The 17,596-nt window shown below is 44.0% G+C and overlaps 1 protein-coding gene across 4 annotated transcripts in view; it reads left to right on the top strand.

Moving 5' to 3' along the window:
• Window positions 1–17,596, top strand: part of SoxN (SRY-box transcription factor soxNeuro) — a 116,362-nt gene that overhangs the window by 79,516 nt on the left and 19,250 nt on the right. For 2 of the 4 annotated variants that reach the window (XR_011174702.1, XR_011174701.1), the window contains exon 3: window positions 17,011–17,137. The exons of the other annotated variants lie outside the window; for them this stretch is intronic. The gene's annotated coding sequence lies outside the window, so the exon portion shown is untranslated. The remainder of the gene's footprint in view (window positions 1–17,010; window positions 17,138–17,596) is intronic. 4 annotated transcript variants of the gene reach the window in all.

Genomic DNA, 17,596 nt, shown 5'->3' with positions numbered 1-17,596 from the left:
CATGCATTCCAGGAACGAAACTCCTTTAAATTTTCTGTCTAATTTGTTTAAAATTTCCTCCGTGAGGTTTCAAGCAGAAAGTAACGGACGATACGTAATTGCCAAGTCGTTATTCTCTTACGATCTCTTTTAGAAATTTGTCCTGCGTGAATCCATAACTTCAAGCGATCGCACGTCTCTCTAATAATCTGTCACAATTATCACCCTTCGCGCAAGTATCCCGATACAAACTTATAAACAGCAGTGGTACATTCGTCTGTCTACCTAGAGAAACATCGACAGAACATTTTCTTTTGCGAAATTTTCCAAGTTAAAAGAGTGTAACAAGTTGGCCTGGAATATGGTTTCCAAGATGTCTGTGGCGTTCTTTGCATTCCACCGCAAGCCGACAAGTTTTTCAACTTACATTCCTCCAACTGGTCTCGCGACACCGTGGAGGGAACTTACAAATCGACCAAGGTATTTTTTATGAGTGGTGGTGGGCTGCGAAGAGCTCAAACGGCTTGTTCATGGAAGGGACAGAAAAAAGCCAGTGGGTGATCGATTGGAGCAATCCAGTTGGTTGGTGGAAACCTTACGAGTTCCTTCTTTCGTTCCATCCATTCCCCTAGTGCCCAGCAGTAACCTTGGCAATGTCCCGACTGTCCTGCGGTGCTTGTCCTCTTCCGGCTTGTCTCTTACCCTTGCAAAGGGCTGTATTGCAAGGATACTGCGACCATAACATGGCCAGGCCATAGCTAGACAAAGGTACCGACCATAAAAGTGTCCACCTTCGATGCTTGGTTTATGACCACCGTGGCAAGAACACCCAGAGGGACGATCAGGTAATCGGCAACGACTCCTTCGTCTTCTCCATCCCTTCCAAAACCTTTCGTTTTCTTTTGACTTTCTAACTGTCGATTCTCCGTCCTTGTTCGAGTCTCGCGTACTATGTACCGTTCCACGTTGTTTTCTCGTTCTAGTCTGAAGCGTGACGACAGGGCATGCCACGCCTACCAGCTGTACGGGTCTGACTAATTGCCGTTAATCCTGTGCGAAAGATCGTCCTTCCGCCTTCACATTTTTCTAGAATTTTGTCGCCATTTTTCCACTAGCAAACACCGAAATTCTCATGATCGCGTGAACTTATTTTCGGGACATGCCAATTTTTCATTCGGCTAAACCTTCTAATCACGTTGGATCGGAGACTTCACTCGTGCTGGTCGAATGGAAATCCAAATTGTCAGCTTTTATTCTTCACTGCCAGATCGTTTACGTCAAAGTAAAGTTTCACTAGTGATTTTCTTCGAAACGATCGAGCTCTCGTACAGGCAGTGCAAAAATAAAATTACCAAAAGTAAAACTACCAACGTTACAGTCAAAAGTCACATCGACCAAGTTCCTTTCATAAAACCTACTATTTTACATAGAATACAACAGTTCTAGCAGGTAGAAGAGAAAAGTACAGTTACTACGAAGGGTATTATGCTAATACGAGAACGAGTCTACATAGCGTTAGGCAACGGGAAGCCTGTAAAACAAACTGTCAATTAATCGGATCGTTAGAAATCGGCGTAAACTTTCCACGATTGGAGAACTGTCTTTATGGAGGTTGGTAAAATTTTCCCAAATATTTATATTTTTTTTTTTTTGTTATTTAATTTATTTGCCCACCTGGACATTTGGTAAATTTAACAAACGGGACTCGACTGGTTTTGTACTATCTGCAAAACCGTAGTAATACTTAGCTGGTCATGAAAGCTTCCAAAGACAATGTACAGAGGGTGGAATTATTTCGAATAAAGTGATACAAACAGGGAACCCTTGAAATGGTGACAGCAGCGCTCGATCCTGCACCTTTAACAGCGCCCTTGCTGAACATAAATTTTCGAACTTTCCTTTACACTTCCCCCGCCTAGCTAGGCTTGTGCAAGAACGGGGACTGGTTGCATCCCGAGCACAGGAATTTACGACGGTACATTTGCATTTCCGGCCTTTCGCAAATCTCGCGTTCGACGCACGCTTTCGAGATCTAAATGGTCGAGAATTCTATAGGCGGCCATTCCTTTTGGCCTGTTGCTGAGTTATAGAATTATAATTTAGCATGTATCCCCGAATTCAGTTGGCTAACCATTACTACTCGTCAATTCGTTTGAATTACGAACAAACGTTCTTTTAATTTGTTTTTTATGCGTGCGCGTGTATGTGTGCGCGCGCGTCGTAATTGGAATTGGCGGACGATAATTTGTTAAGACAGTTTTTTTCAAACTCGTTGTTTCGACGACGATTCACGACGGACGTCGATATCGTATTCGAGCGGAAAACAGAAGTCCCAGCGAAAAACGCAAACCGCCACCGATAACGAGTCTGCCCGATTCCGATCGCATGTATAAACCAGTCGGCAACTGGTGCTCGTATCTCGTCCTGAAACTGACGTAACTTTTCCTATTCCCTGCGAGCGTCCATCGTATCTCTCGCAGTTGATACGCCACAATTCCCAGGATGTTTCGTATTTGTCTGGACGATTTTCTGGCTATAGACACTTTCTCGCGTTACTTCTGCGATCTGACAAATCGTACGACCGACTATATCGTGTCAGTTTATCCTATATAATTTAGGGACAAAGGGACGACTAGAAGGAAAGAATGTAATAGGTCCCGTTTCCTGTTTATCGCTCTCTTCAAAATTTTCTAAATATCGCTGCTCGTTATTATTATATATATCGATATTAAAGTATCGTTGATTTTCAATTTATCAGTTACGTTTAAAAGACTTGATCTTAATGTAATTCATCTGTCGAATCACGAACTTGCATTAAAATCAGAAAACCAGCAAAATAGATATTAAACAATGCAGATACTAAATTCTCGAACTATGTTATCGTTCTCTCATTCTTCGAGAATTTACGAAATTAATCTCGATAGCAGCCGAATCGTAACAATTTATCAAACTGGACGATCGCTATGCATGTTTCTCTCGAAAATTCCACGACGACGATAATCGAAACTCTGGTGGACGATGTCGGCCGAATATGGGTCCAGCAACTATCCAGAGGCTAGCGGTGGCTAACTTCCGGCGATCGATATTCGGAGTGGCGATGTACACGGAGGGACAGAGGGAGACACGAATCACAACGAAGATAGAGAAAGTGAGAAGGAAGAAGAGAGAACGGGACAAACAGAAGGGAAAGAGACGGTCTACCTAATTTTACGCGGACCATTGTATCGGGACGAATCAGATAGACTGTACCGCTGGACGGTGAACAATTCACCAGCACGGAAAGTGTCCTCATCTGGCTCCTCGGTTGCTCTCTGAAAGCCAAGCATCGTGTTCGCGGGCCAGCTCCATCCGGTATCGTCCTCTCAGACGACGTGAACACGTTATCTGCCTTGTGAAATCGGCCAGATCGGACTGGATGGACATCGGAAAGTTTACGCTCGTCCGTATCTGGCCACTGGCTGGTTTACAGGCTACGCTGACCAGTTATCGTGTCCGATGCCTTGTTATCGAGTACGTTTTCACGCTTGTCGTTCGATTCTTCCACGCTCGTAACTTCCATCGTCGTAAAAATCACGCGCGTCACTAGAACCGTGAAAAAAACCATTTCACCGCTTCCGTTTGCTCTTTTAGTGGCGAGCTTTGTTCGATAGCCACCACCCTCTATCCTACCTCGCTATGATCATATCGTCCTCTTGATTTTTTCCTTCTCTCTTTTTTTCTTCTATATTCTTTTTATCGTTTCATATTTGAAAATTGAATGTCTAGCTTGTAATACGTAGCTTCTTATTTTGATCTATTCGTCACGTGACGCGCAATTTACACCAGAGAAGCGATAGAATATTTCTATCATACGCGATCTTTGTTTGCGCAGACATTCCGCGCTGGTCGAGCAAGCAAGCTCCGGAAACGCGAGAATAATTCGCCGCGTTCAAGAGCAGCTGTTTGTCGATCGAAATCGCGGCAAAACCGAGCTATCGGAACCCATTTGCGACATCAATCACGCGAAATGAGTTCTGGTAACAAGTGTTTCAACTAGATTTCTCTTTCACGCGTCGCGCCCAACTATTCTTCCTCACACATCGTACGAACGTACGTTCAAACTCCATTGAATAGAACACTGCGTTCGTTCCAACCATCCAGAAATATGTAGAAGAAGAAAAAATCGAAAATATCATCCGTGTTCGTATCGCCACTTTTTAACAATATCTCGACACGTGAGTCGCCGTGCTCAATCTTATTTCGTGACAGTATCGAGGTTAAACGTTTGCTTTGGAAAGATGAGAAGGCTTCCGGAATGCAAAATGGTGCGCACTGCGGCGTCTAGCAACGACCTGCAACTCGAGGATGCAGAACGCAACAACGTTTTGTGCACGTGTAGCTACAAGTAGGATCGAGATATTGCGCACGTGCGATGGTCGCGCGACGCAGAACGAACCAAACGGTGACGTTTCGAGAAACGACAGCTTCCTGGAAGCTATTCGTAAGGGGATATCCGCAAGCCGACCGTCGACAAATTTGCTTTACGTTGCTGGCTCGTGGCTCATTCGATGTAAAACTTTGCTTTGGTTACTATTTGCTCGTTAATTTACAGACGTAAAAACTACACTCGGAGTGTCATGGTTTTCGATTGGTTGTAGTATAGATCGATGTGTTCTTTCTTCTTCTTCTTTTTTCTTTGTTTTCTTTAAATATTAAAATAAGATTTTACGTTAAGCTTCTGACTATCGCGCATTCGGTTCGATCAAAACTTTCAAATATCTTTTGGTAAAGTCGAGGAGCGAAAACTTTAGATAGATTACGCTTTAGGACCGTGATTTTGCAAAAAGTCGGCTCTATTTGCTCGGGGCCCCGGGGTCGCAAAGCCCGTACCTGCTAAGGTTAGCAGGCCCCCTGAGGGGTAGTTCGTTTTACCGGCACAGAAGACACAAATTCTACTTCGAATATAATAGTTTTTCGTAATTTTCTTGAACGTTGATTTCCTGAATACTTTCAGCGTACGTCGAGATGACGTTTCTTCCTTTTTGGAATATTAGAGGAGTGTTTACGTGGAGTCACTCGTACTTCGAATAAGCAAAGATAGCTCGTCGTGTATACGACGTACCGCAATTAAAGTAGTAAAATCTGCGCACGTGGCCTTAATTCGACGATCAAGAACTGCAGAAACACGACATACTTCGATGGAACAGATGTAAAAGACGGAAGAGATCGTAACTGTTCAAGTAATTCTAAAGTCTTTAGGACTACTTCTCCTTAAGTAAATGAAATTTTTACCAGATTTTACCCTCAAGATCGTGTTTGGACATCCTTCATGATGTCGTGACAAGCATCGCAAACTGCATGTTACGAACATTACATGAAGTTAACGCACGTGTGTTTTTTGTCAGTGCTCAGGATGGAAAGTCTGTGAACCACCTGGGTACTCTGGTCCCTGTGTGTCACGCGGAAATTTCGGCACATGCGACTAGCATGCGTAACAGATGTGTCCAGTTTCCTATTGCCGGAACGATTTTCATGCTTACGTCAAGTTTAATGAACGCTTTAAATACTAACCGAGTGGTTCAGAGTCGTTCACCGTGTTTCGTGGCAAGCCTCGACAAATCTTGACATTCTTGAAAAACAACACCGCTTCTTGTTACGATGGAATTTTCCGCAGCTCGACAGTAGCAAGTAGAATAAGTAAAATGGTAGTGGCAAACGAACAGTCGAGTGAAACGGTAGGCATCGTATCGTGTTGCGACGCATTGTATTTTCAGATCATCGTATTGCCATTATTGTCTATACGTAAATATATACACGTATCCGTGTAACATTTTCGACTATCGAATGGCTGTTAAAGAGAAGAAAATGGACGATCGGATGGTCGTAGGAATTGGATCGGTTTCCATCGGATTTCGTCGCTTTCTCCAGGCGCGATACGCGATATTCGATGCTCGCGAGACACGCACGGGGACCCACACAGGTCCCCCAGCTCCGAGAAATCGTAACTTGGCGTGTTTATCACCGGCAGGCCGTGCACGGTCGGCGTTAGCACGGGGAACGACTTCTTGCGTGGGGCGTTAAAATCATATGGGACTTTTTTAAAAGCCCTCGGCCACAGGGACCTCCCGTCCTGTTTGTCCCCTCCGTTTGCTGTTCTTTCCTACCCACCACCACCCACGTCATCGCGAGCTTCGCAGAAAATCGTGTCGCTACTCTCTTCTCGCCCACAAAATCTTAATAACAATTACGGTAGAATTCTGTTCTACCGATCAACTTTGCCACCGACAGGCTCGTACGCGGACGTTTGTGTACCGTTTTCAGATGGAGTCGAATTCGGGGTGGAATTCGATCAAAATTTGAACGTTCCTCGTCGACGATGGCCGTGTTTCGCAAAGTCTTTGTAGCATCGTTTATTAACGACAGCCCTGTCTAGGATCATGATCGCGAGCTGCTAACGAGAATCGAGAGCCCGCGATGAAATTATTGGAGAGATTTTGTTCACTGACGATCAGCGATAGGTCATGGACGAAGAAATTGGAGTGAAAGGAAGCGGCGATTAAAGCCGGAGGAAAAGTTCCAGGAAATTTGAAGGGAAGGCCAAGGACGAGCGAGAGAAGTAGAAGGACTCTTCGGTCTCATCCTTCTCCACCTTCTCCGTTCGTATCCTCAAGGAGGGCCAAGAGTTCGCGGTGGGGCCGTTCATCAGCGGCAACTTGTCACGCCGCTGGGCATCGGACATAAATTCCACTCCGTAATGTGACAGGTCCTCGCTCCTACCCCCGAGAAAACCATCCTACGGCACTGTGCTACTATCCACCGGGTGTCCTGGAATTTTTTCCTTCACGAATATTCGGACGATCCATGGAAAGCTTGGTATCCGAAGGAAATAGCTCGGGGCATTCGACGAATTCTTCACGTTATTCCTTATTAATTTGGTTTCCCTTCTGTCAAATTTCCCCCACACAAAGATCTACCACGTATAAAGATAACAAAAATAATTCTTGTCCGGTTTATTAAATAATTTTTGCTCGATGAGATTGTGAAAAACACTCGCTACGCTATGGAAGCGCTTCAGAACGAGTACACGAGCGTGCAATAATTCGGTTGTAGGATTCGCAGCGTCGACTTTGAATCGATAACGATACCTTGCGGACGGATAATGTCGTCGCTGAGTTTCCAGCAGGAAAGATAGATCAGAGAGAACGAGCGGGTAGCTCGTCGCGACGCTTCCTCCTTTCCGCCGGAACTCGATAGCAATCGGATAGCCACTGTAACGTCCGGCGTAGCCACGGACACGCGCACCTTCCATTTCGATATAAATCAGTCGCGAACAGAAAAGCACGCAGCGCTGATGAAACATTGCGCGGAATCCTCTTCTTGCTTGTTGTCGACGCTTCTTTACATCCTCTCATGATTGATATCGGAATAATGATTATTTTGGTGGAAAATATTCGCTTCTCTCGTTAGAATCTAAAGCTCTATCTTCCATCAAATGCTGCAATGATTTAGGTCAACAAAAGCCAGATAAAAACCGATGGAAACTAAATTACTTTTTGGAACGTATCGTAAATTCATAGTCGGCTAATATTCGCAGCGATATACTTTCGCACACTTGAATATGGAACTTGTACCTTCCTTTCTCTTCCAATAAATACAAGTTAAACATTGCTGCACGTATTCTCGATATTCTACCAAACTTGGCTTACTTTCTAAATCGATTAATAATATTTGATTGTCATAATACTCGGAGATATTTCGAGATATTGTTAGAAACGCGAATAAATGTCTCAATGGAGAATATTATTTTCAACTTTCTTCCAAAGTTATAGGATAGTTCCTAGTTTATTTAATGAACGACATATTTTTTGCTACACTTATCTACACTTCTACACTTTACGATATCTACACTTTACGATAGTTTGAGAAACTAGTAAAAAGAGGAGTGAACTACTCGATCGAAGATAGGCGTCGAAATCTTTGCAAGAAACGGGATCGTCGGGGCGATTTACATAGTAGGACGAAGAAAATATATCCAGGAATCGCGGACACGTGGACGGGAAGGAAAAGGTTGGAGGGAGTAGTGCATAGAACTCCGGTAGCTCTGGTACCAGGTCGCAAAAGCGACTTAATGTCCCCATTTGTCCTGCGGCTCTCCGGAGGCGATTCATCCTCACCCTTTGTGTGTCCGCAGGACATGGCGTCCCATATAAGCGACACACCGTATCACCTCCGCCCATTCCACGCTCGCCCTTTCATCCTGGAAACTGTAACTCGGAAGAAATTAACCGACTGGACGCGCCGTGCTTTTTCGCGGTTGCCTGATTTATTCGTCATGCTGCAGAAACGAATGGGAACGATTCGGATATTCGACGGATATTTGAGAAACTCTTACGAAAATAGATACGAGCGTTTTCTCGTTCGACGTTCGTCCTCTCAAAATTATTCAGCGCGTTTTCAACGCGCGGTATTTTAGCGGCTCGTCTCGAATTCGGCGGAACGTCACGAAACACCAACGCACGGCATTTTTTACGCAACCTTTTTATTCGAATTTTCAATTGAAAATCTTAACGGAGCAATCTGTTAAATGGGCTGAAAGATACGGGACAATTTCAATGGCGTCGTAATTACATTATTTGTTTACCGTTGAGCGGCACCTGTCGTCATAATGGCCGCGGTGGACGTGTCTATTATGCGGCTAGATACGCGTACATTAAGTCGCACCGCGTGGCGAACACGCGAATCGCTCATCAGAAGGATTAGGTCACTAATCTGGCGTTAAGACCCGACACTCATTAGCTCGAGAGACAAATCATTAAGCGTTGGCCGTGGATCGAGCGCCCGTTAGGCGCTAGGTCAACCTGTCGACAGTTGGTAATCGCCTTTAAGCTAATTCCCTTAATAACTTTATCGTCCTTTCGGTCCCTTCACACCGAGATTATCCCTCGCATGCTGCAGTCAAACGGTATAAGCGTTTCTTTTTGTCCATCAGCCAGTTAACTCTTCTGATAAACTATTTTAATCTAACGAAGATCCATCAAATTAGGAAAGAGCTACTTTCTTTAAGAAGCTCCGAATTCTAGCTGAAATCGCTCGACATTTGAAAAAGAAGAGGACCCCGTGAATATTTCGGAGAAATACTTCACGGAAGGTGATAAAAAATTATCGAATCTTCGAAATCTGCAGTCTCTAAACATCGACGACTTTCGATTCGAGAAAAGGCCAGAAGAAGGAGACACCGTGTATGTCTGAAAGAAAGACTTCAAAAAGTAATCAAAGATGATTCAATAATCCGTGAAACGATCGGACGGCTCAACCTAAAACCAACGACAGAGAGAAAACCAGGACGTTGTTTCCGTTGTTGAAAAGAAACTGGCTGGAGAAATCCGGGGACGTTCGAAGCGTGGCGTGGCTGCAACAGGGTTGAAACGAAAGTGAACGGTACATATTAATCTCCGGCGTTACAATGTGGCGAGGTCCGATCTCGGCGTCGTCTCATTCTTCAGCTAGCTCCTCATCGCTCTCTGGACCGAGCCGTGACCAATCCGGAATAAATATTGGCGATTATTAACGTGGCACGCCGCGCGGAGAACAGCCCGGAGATGGACCAGGAGATGCTGCGCGTCTTCGTGAGATGCTTGAGACGTTAAGTGGGCCCATTAGCTACGTTCCTAGGTGGACTGTGGCCCGATGATGGCATTCCTTCGTTGCTCCACGATGCCTCTTGCCACCACCGAATAGATTTCTCTCACGTTGCCACGTGTACCTGCCTCGAAGAATCCGCGTAGACACAGTTCACTAGTTTAACGTCCGGTCGATTAGTTTATTCGTTCAAGATTAGATAGATCAAGTGATCTTTGATCGATCTGTTTCTATTACGTTGCCCCAATAGTTTCTACTTATATCGCGAATTTCTATCGAATAATCAAATGTTCGAACAAATACTACTGCGTACTAAAGAGGATCAAAGTGAAACGTTCAAAAGTTGTTAATAAAATAGTAAGCTTTTTGTTACACTCTTGGTATTGCAACCCTTCGTGAATATAGAATCAAGCGAATAATCGGTTGCTCAATAATTTACATCAGTTGTTACGTTTCATACGAAACTAGCAGGTGTGCCAACTCTAACTAACGGCGGTACACGTATTTGATTGCTGCAACATATTCCTGTTCGATAGAACACGCATCAACTGTAACCATAGCCTCGATCCGTATAATCTTCGTCTTTCCGTGTATTTCGAATTTCTAAAAAAATAATCGCGAAGCAATTAGAAGGGAGGAATCTCCGGCAACCCCTATTCTACACAGTTGTTGGAGGATTAATTGCCTCGGACGTAGCCGCTAATCACGGCGACGTATCGAACTGCACGGGGAACGCGTCCGCATAGACAAACACTATTCAAGCGTACGATCGATCATTCATGAACCCCGTCAGCCAGGAGGGTGTCAAAGGGATAAAGTCGTCATCGTGGATCAACCGGAGAGGAATTCGCTGACTCGGCCCAGAGGTCACCACCGCGGCTCACTAAGGTGACATCTTCATCTTCTCCCTTCTCCGTGAACGCCAAGTCGAAAAGGACCAAAGTTCTTCTTCTCCCTCGCGTCCCTTCAGAACGCGGTAGGATGACTCTGCCGACACGTCTCTTCGACCAGTTTCGATGCGTTACTCTCTTCGAACCGTAGCCCTTGCCACAGGGCCCTTTGTCGGCCGATCACGAGACACCTGGACACCGGCACCGGTTATCTTCTTCTTCTTCTGGTTCGGGGTCATCGAAAGGGTATCCTCGATCTCTGGGCTCGAGACGAGCGCGGAGAAACCACGGGCCAGTTAACACCGCGGTGTCACTCTTTGGCCGATCTGTTTGGCCGATGCTTTAGGGCCAGTTAACGCCGAGGCCGGCGCTTCTGATGTCATCCATCGTCATCCACTCAAACCAGTTCTTATCGATTCCTTTGGGCTTTCCGGTTAGATGATACTTTAGCAAGTGGATCCCAGACTGGACGAAGAAAGCGCTGTAAATTCGTTCGACCCGCTTCAGAAACGTATTCACGATCGAGTAGCTGGTATTTAATGAGTTTATCGGTTCTTGGAGATATCTAAACGAGAGATTGTTTCACCAGTACATCGAATTTTCTATACAAACAAATAGAAGCGGCCAGATAGAAACTGTGTGCCCGTGATCGAGTAAATTTTCCCATGCACCATACGTATTTAAATATATCACCACTTTCTCAGGCAAATGATCGTATGGTTGATTAAAACGAAATTAACTGCAAACGTGAACTACTTTGTAGGAAAACCTGTCGACTTGACCGATCCACTAATAAGCAAGATTTTTCGCGTACGCCCTCGTCGAAGTTTATTAAAACGCGAGCAGAAAATGGAGACACGAGACCGTAAATCATTTCGAAACATGTTCACGGCCCCTCTGAGCACGTGCAGGCGAGCGACGGTGCGCTTATTTTCGAAGTTCTTCGGAAGATTAAATTTACACATAGTAGCGCCATGAAACAATACCGGGACCCGTTTGCACGCTCCTGCAAATATTTGAGTGTCGGTGTTTGCCTTCTATTCGCGGTAGCCAAGGGCCCCGATGTGTACACCGATTCCCCTCGCGCACTCTTCCTGATCGATGTTTGCCCCGGCCACTTCGCTTTAATTGCTCGCGAATCGTGTCGTAATGACTGTCGAACGAGCCGGTCTGCACGCGAGATGCGGCTGGGGTGCTGTTGGCACGCCCCACGTTCGCGCGTGTCCTCTACCTCACGGCTCTCTTGCAAGATCCAGTCGAACAGTTTCCTATTTTCCAGTTCTTATAGGAGATGGTCAGTTGTTAAAACTTACGGGTTTCGGGCATTGAAACGAGTAATTTGAGGCGTTCTCGAGGAACGTGTTCGAGGATAGATCTAACGATGCTAAGTATCTATTGTAGAACTTACGCTGCACGAAAGAACGATTTGGAATATTTTTGGAGTAGTTAGAAAATTATGTTGCGTCCGACACGGACACAGATAAAAATTCACCATTGGTTTTTATGCTAATTGATGTTCCTTTACTCCTTCTTCCGTGTGTTTTTTAACATTATTTTTTGCCACTACGAAAAACGATCTATGTCTTCGCTTATTGTCGGACGAAGATTGAACGATTCTGCAAAACAGTGTTCGCGATAGTCCCACGATTTCGTGATTTATTCGCGTTCTTGTACGATATAGTTACGCATACACTTGCGGTAAATTGCGTAATGCGATGAATATTTCGTTGAGAAAAGTTGAAATACTTGTACGTTGGACAGAGATCAAAGACATCGCGGTATTGTATCGTTCTCCGTGGAAAAGACAAACACGAACAAGGTTCGTTTATGTTATATAGTTTTCGATTAATTGCCTTTGCATTCGCGACAACGATTGGCATCGATACGGTTCCACGAAGATCGGAGAAATCGTCAGAAATATTCGAGCGTGTCTGTAGAATCGCATCGATTACACGAAGACCACGACTCGACAAATTAGAGGGTAATAAAATGAATTTGAAAAGGGTGTGAGGGGAGAAGAATGAAATGAGAAGAAGTAGAGGGGTAAGCGGAAACACAGCGGACGAGTATAACGAGACGATCGACGCTGACTAGGTGGGCAAAAAGTATCGGGAGACGAGAAGTAGGATTAGCAGAAAATAGAGGAGAAATGATGGATCGATGGCGATAAAAACGCGGCGACGAGTAACGTGGTCAGTTATTAATGTAGCTCGACGATGTCACGGCCGATCGAGAATCGACGGAGGTCTGGCCGGGGAAAACGGAGTAAAAACGTGACTGGTAGGTTGGGTGGTTTGGAGATGAGGTCGCTAGCCGGAAGTTCCGTCGCACCGGAATTCATAAAAACTAGCGGCGCGGACCATCGTTCCGCGGACGTTCCTTTCTCCCTCTCTTTTTCCCATGAACCTGTCCCGTTCGCAAACCCTCTCTCGACCTATCCAGGGGAGGAGTCGGTTGAAAAGCGTCACAGAAGTGGTGCACGAGGAATAGCACGAAGGAAACTCCGGTCCTCCATGATCCTCCGTTTCCAACAACGAAATTAATTGCCGAGAAGGCAAATTTTTGCTTAACTTCACGTCAGATATAGTTGGAAACTTTTGTGGGAGAATGTCGCGATATTTTTCTACATGCACTATCTTGTTTCGTTTTTATAATTCTACTAGGAAGTAGAACGACATTCGCTTGAAAATAATCCGGAGGCCACAGGTGAAAAACACGACAAGTCGTATTTCCTTCCCACTGAAGAGCAGCAATTTTCATACTCGATATGTTCCATTAATTTCACGTCAAAACTATCTTCGTATTTGATTTGCGGCTTGAATATCTGTTTCTCGTCCTCTCTTTGAACATTAAAAAATATTAGTAACATTTATGTCTTAATTTAACTTAATTAATATGTTATTCGTGTAACTTGCGTAGTACTCGAGAATCATCCATTATCAAAATTAATATATTTTTCCCGTCTGATCTTTATACATTAAATGGACGAAAATTTTTGCTGTTGTAATTTCTATCGATTACTTATATTTACTTATATTTCGTTATCTCGAAGCTCGATCTAATACACGTTTACATTTGTTTAACCAGCGTAAAGAAAATAGTAGTCATAACTTTGGACGCGGATACCGCGATTATTCTAATTTTCTGCGTAATTTTTCAAATAATCACGGTTGTATAGAATTCTTATTCGAAGATAAAACTACAGTGCCCTCTATTTCGTTCACGAGGGGAAATGTAAATTTCGCGATCGATCGGTAGTCGTCTCGTCAGGGTCAGAAACGCGAGCTCGAGCGCCGGCCGGCAGGGTAGTAAATAAAAGTCCAGAGTTAATTTTTTTCGAACAATGGACCGGACTGTTGTGGTCGTCGGAGGAGGGTAGACACCCCCGCGTTTTTTTACATCGGTCAGTCCCACCCAACTGGACGCAATCCCGTGTCGCCGTATAAATCGAAAGCTAATGGGATTCATGGCCCAATAGGTTGCCCACCAAAAAGTCGCCGTCTCCGAAAAGAGAATTTGCTTTTTTCTACTGATTTCATATCGATATTTAAAAAATACGAGGTCGTCCTAGTATCTGCAAATTTGTTGCAAGATGGATCTTAAATAATCCAACAAAATTTACCATAATCGCAATTCCTAATTCTTGAAAATCCTATTATCACCGAATGATTGATAAAGGAGAATTTAAATGACCCAAACAATGAACAGATAATAAGATATCCGACAATCGCAATTTCTAGTACTTTGAAGATGCTACTACCAGCAAATTGACAAAGAAGAATTAGAATGATCCAATGAAATATTAAAATTCCTGATCCTTCGAAGATTCTAACGTGTCGAAATATACGTGGCGAGAGAATGCTAAAACGACGCTTGTAATAAAATTTCTCAAACTTGCGAATTGTAATCTTCAAAAATCCTATTGCATCCAAATTTTTGGATAGAAGATAAGGACGTGCGCGATCATGCTGCACGCGCATCTATCATTGTGACGAGGTGGATTCGAAAAACCGTGCGGCAGCTAGGAACGCGAAGTTCGGTCGGCTCTAATTAACGCGGCCGCGAATCAAAGACGAGGAAAAACGAATAAGATCGTGGGTTAAGCCGAAAACGGCGCGGCAGACGTCATCAAGATGCAACGTTGCTAAGGATCCCGTAATTAGGGGAAGCTGATTTTTCATTTGTCGGGTATCATTGAGGTTCTGCTCATTAGCTGTCGGCGTCGACAGCGTCGGCGTCTACGGTGCGCGCTGCTCGTACCAGCTGAGCATTCGTAGCTGAAGGATGCCTCTGGTTGGTTAGCCTGGCCCCAGTCTGGTTGGTCTTTGGGCTGGCTGATAAAGGCGCATCCTCCTCTCTTCTGCTCTCCTTTTCTCTCCCATCTTCTCAGACTGCTCAGCCGTCTCGTCTCTCGCGTTTATTTGCTCCCTTTTTCTCTTCTGCCTCTCCCTTTCTCGCTCTTACCTCGTTTTTCTCTGCTCTACTTTTTCTCGTCTCGTGACTTCTTCTCTCTGCTCCTCGTGGATCGTGTTCACGGTTCGCCGATAGATTTTTGAAGCTGCTCCTAAATCTGAAGAATTTAGAACCTCGTTTACACGAATAAGTTGATGCTCGGCTCAGCTGTGCTTCTTAGTTAAAATATCTCTTTCATTTTTCAAGATACGTTGATATGCTTGAAATTTTCCATGTTCTTTTATCTTTTAGGTCAAGTCATGTAGGCCGTTATGAAATTTTATTAAGATTAAGTATCTTATTCTGATCGATTGAACGAGGAAAAACAAAGATGGCACCAAGGATCATCGACGCATTTTCGCGGAATATCGTACAATTTCTCAGCTCTATCTTTATTTCCTCTTCTCTTATCGTCTTTGTTCTACTTGTCGATCGTATTCGTAATAATTTGATGAATCTCGAGTGGAAACGTTCGCATAGAAATATCGATGAACGTTAAGTGTTCCCTCAGATTTACCGATCCTTTGGCAGTCGCTGTTCTGACCGCGAATCCCTCTCGATGTTCTCGAAATGTATCAAGAAGAATGATGTGCGAGAGATGTTAACGAAGCCGGATCGTTACTCGCTGTCACATCGACGACGCGGCTGTCATGTTTCTCCAGAGGCGAGCATCGGTGCTGAAATTCGACAGGGAACGTAACTCCGATTGGTTCATCAAGCATCTTTCTAATATGTGTCGGTGCGAGAGATGTCAAATAACGAGACGTTACTCGTCAGAAAATTAAGCAGCTCTGAATCGTACTTAGCTTCTGCGGTAAAATTACCTTTCAAAGAGAAATATTCTTTAGATCGCAGAAACGTAACTAACCAGGATGAAGTCACGCTTGTCTCTCACAATGTATAATACAATTCGGTTTTTGATCTTCTTCGGGATACGATGTGTTTCCTTTTGAAGAAATTTATTTAATCCGAGTCCTACTCGCTTTGAATTATAAAGAAAGCTGGACCGTAATGAACCAGCCGATACAAGATAGCGAACTATTTCACGAATAATAAGACAGAAACGTCGCGTTCGTAATAATGTCCATTGTTTTCTACGATTACTTTAGAAGATTCTTTATGTCGTTTTCAAAAAAGAAGTCGTCACTATTTAAAACAAATACGCAATATCCGCTACCATCGAGATTTTCCTTTTTTCCTCCATTTAAATAATTTTTGCAGTGGCAGAAAATAGCGGTAGTCTGATGGTGCAAGATGAGAGAAAATTTTATGTTCGTAATATTAACGACAAAAACAGTTTCTATTTAGTTAACTCGTTGGAGCTATGCGATCAACACCGAATCGTTTTAAGTTGAAACGACGATTTTCCGCGGCACGCACGGTCGTACGCACCTTCCTTTTATATAAATTTATTAATATCAATCGGAAATGCTTTGAGATACAGAGAAAGATGGACCGTAATGATTCAGCCGGCACGAGATAGCGAATGATTTCGTGGTTAATAAAGCAGGGACGACGTGACGACGTAACTGTCATTCTCGAATCAATCTGGGCCCCTCGAAGTTGTTTCTCGCGTGGGCGTGAAACGACTTGCGTGGCGTTAAGTAACGAAGCTGGCTCATTACTTCTTCTCGCGTGACGTTCGTGTGCGGGGAGTAAATGAAAGGAGGCGAGGAGAAAAGGAGTTTCTGCCTTGGCTCTCTCGTCTCGTTACGGCCATCCGTCATTTTCACACCTCGACGAAGATCTATAACAAGGACCTCGAACGCGTGCTTGATCCCGCGCGCAAGAAATTTCGAACCTTCAAACTTTCCTTTGACAATTGTCCTTGAGCTCTCCACGCGCTGTCCTCATCCTTTGACTTTTATTTATCGCTTTCTCGAATCAGAAAAGAAAGATATGTATAGATATATATGCAATCGTGCGAGGAAAACGAGTACGCTGTTAAATATATTATATCGAATCCAGACGTGATATCACTAATTATCACCAGATAACAGTCTCTCGATCACGCTGATTATCCGCAAGGATTCGACTGATCGCTCAGACGTGTTCGTGGTGTGTGTTTCAGGGATTGGAACGCGACGAGCAACGTGCGCGTACAAGAATCCTGGCCAACGTGAGCGTCCTTCGGCACGGCGAACTCGAACCTCTTCAGCACTGAAGGATCAAGCTCCTTGATTGTTTCGCGCCTGACGGTGAGTTCTTTCTTCATCACGAGATTAGATAAGCCGCGGATTTATGTGCTTCCTGTCATCACATTTTCCTCGTTAATTGCATAGGCAAGCTTGTTCCGCGTGACTGATTCTCGAATCGGTTTGTCTTCGCTATGCTTCCATGCAGCGATTACCATAGCGATAAAAACATCATATCGTTATCATCATTGGATCACTTTTTTCTGGTAACCGTAGGAATTAAAGTATCGTTACTCTTACTATCAATAATAAGAAGAATTAATTCTTTCGATATGAGTTATAATTATTCTTACGACATTAGATTTATCGGAATATACGGTTCTACGATAAATGGGATCGTATATTCTACTTAAAAAATTATGTTCGACCTATCCTTTTTAAATTCGAGTGAAGTACAGCGCATATTATTATCATTACGTTACTAGAGTCGCTGTTAAAGGAAAAATCCGTATCGATGGAATC

Source organism: Bombus flavifrons, chromosome 12, assembly GCF_040668555.2.
Source record: "Bombus flavifrons isolate JBK064 chromosome 12, iyBomFlav1_principal, whole genome shotgun sequence".
Classification (NCBI taxonomy): domain Eukaryota; kingdom Metazoa; phylum Arthropoda; class Insecta; order Hymenoptera; family Apidae; genus Bombus; species Bombus flavifrons.
The sequence above is the reverse complement of the archived record's forward strand: the minus strand, read 5'-3'. Positions and strand labels throughout refer to the sequence as shown.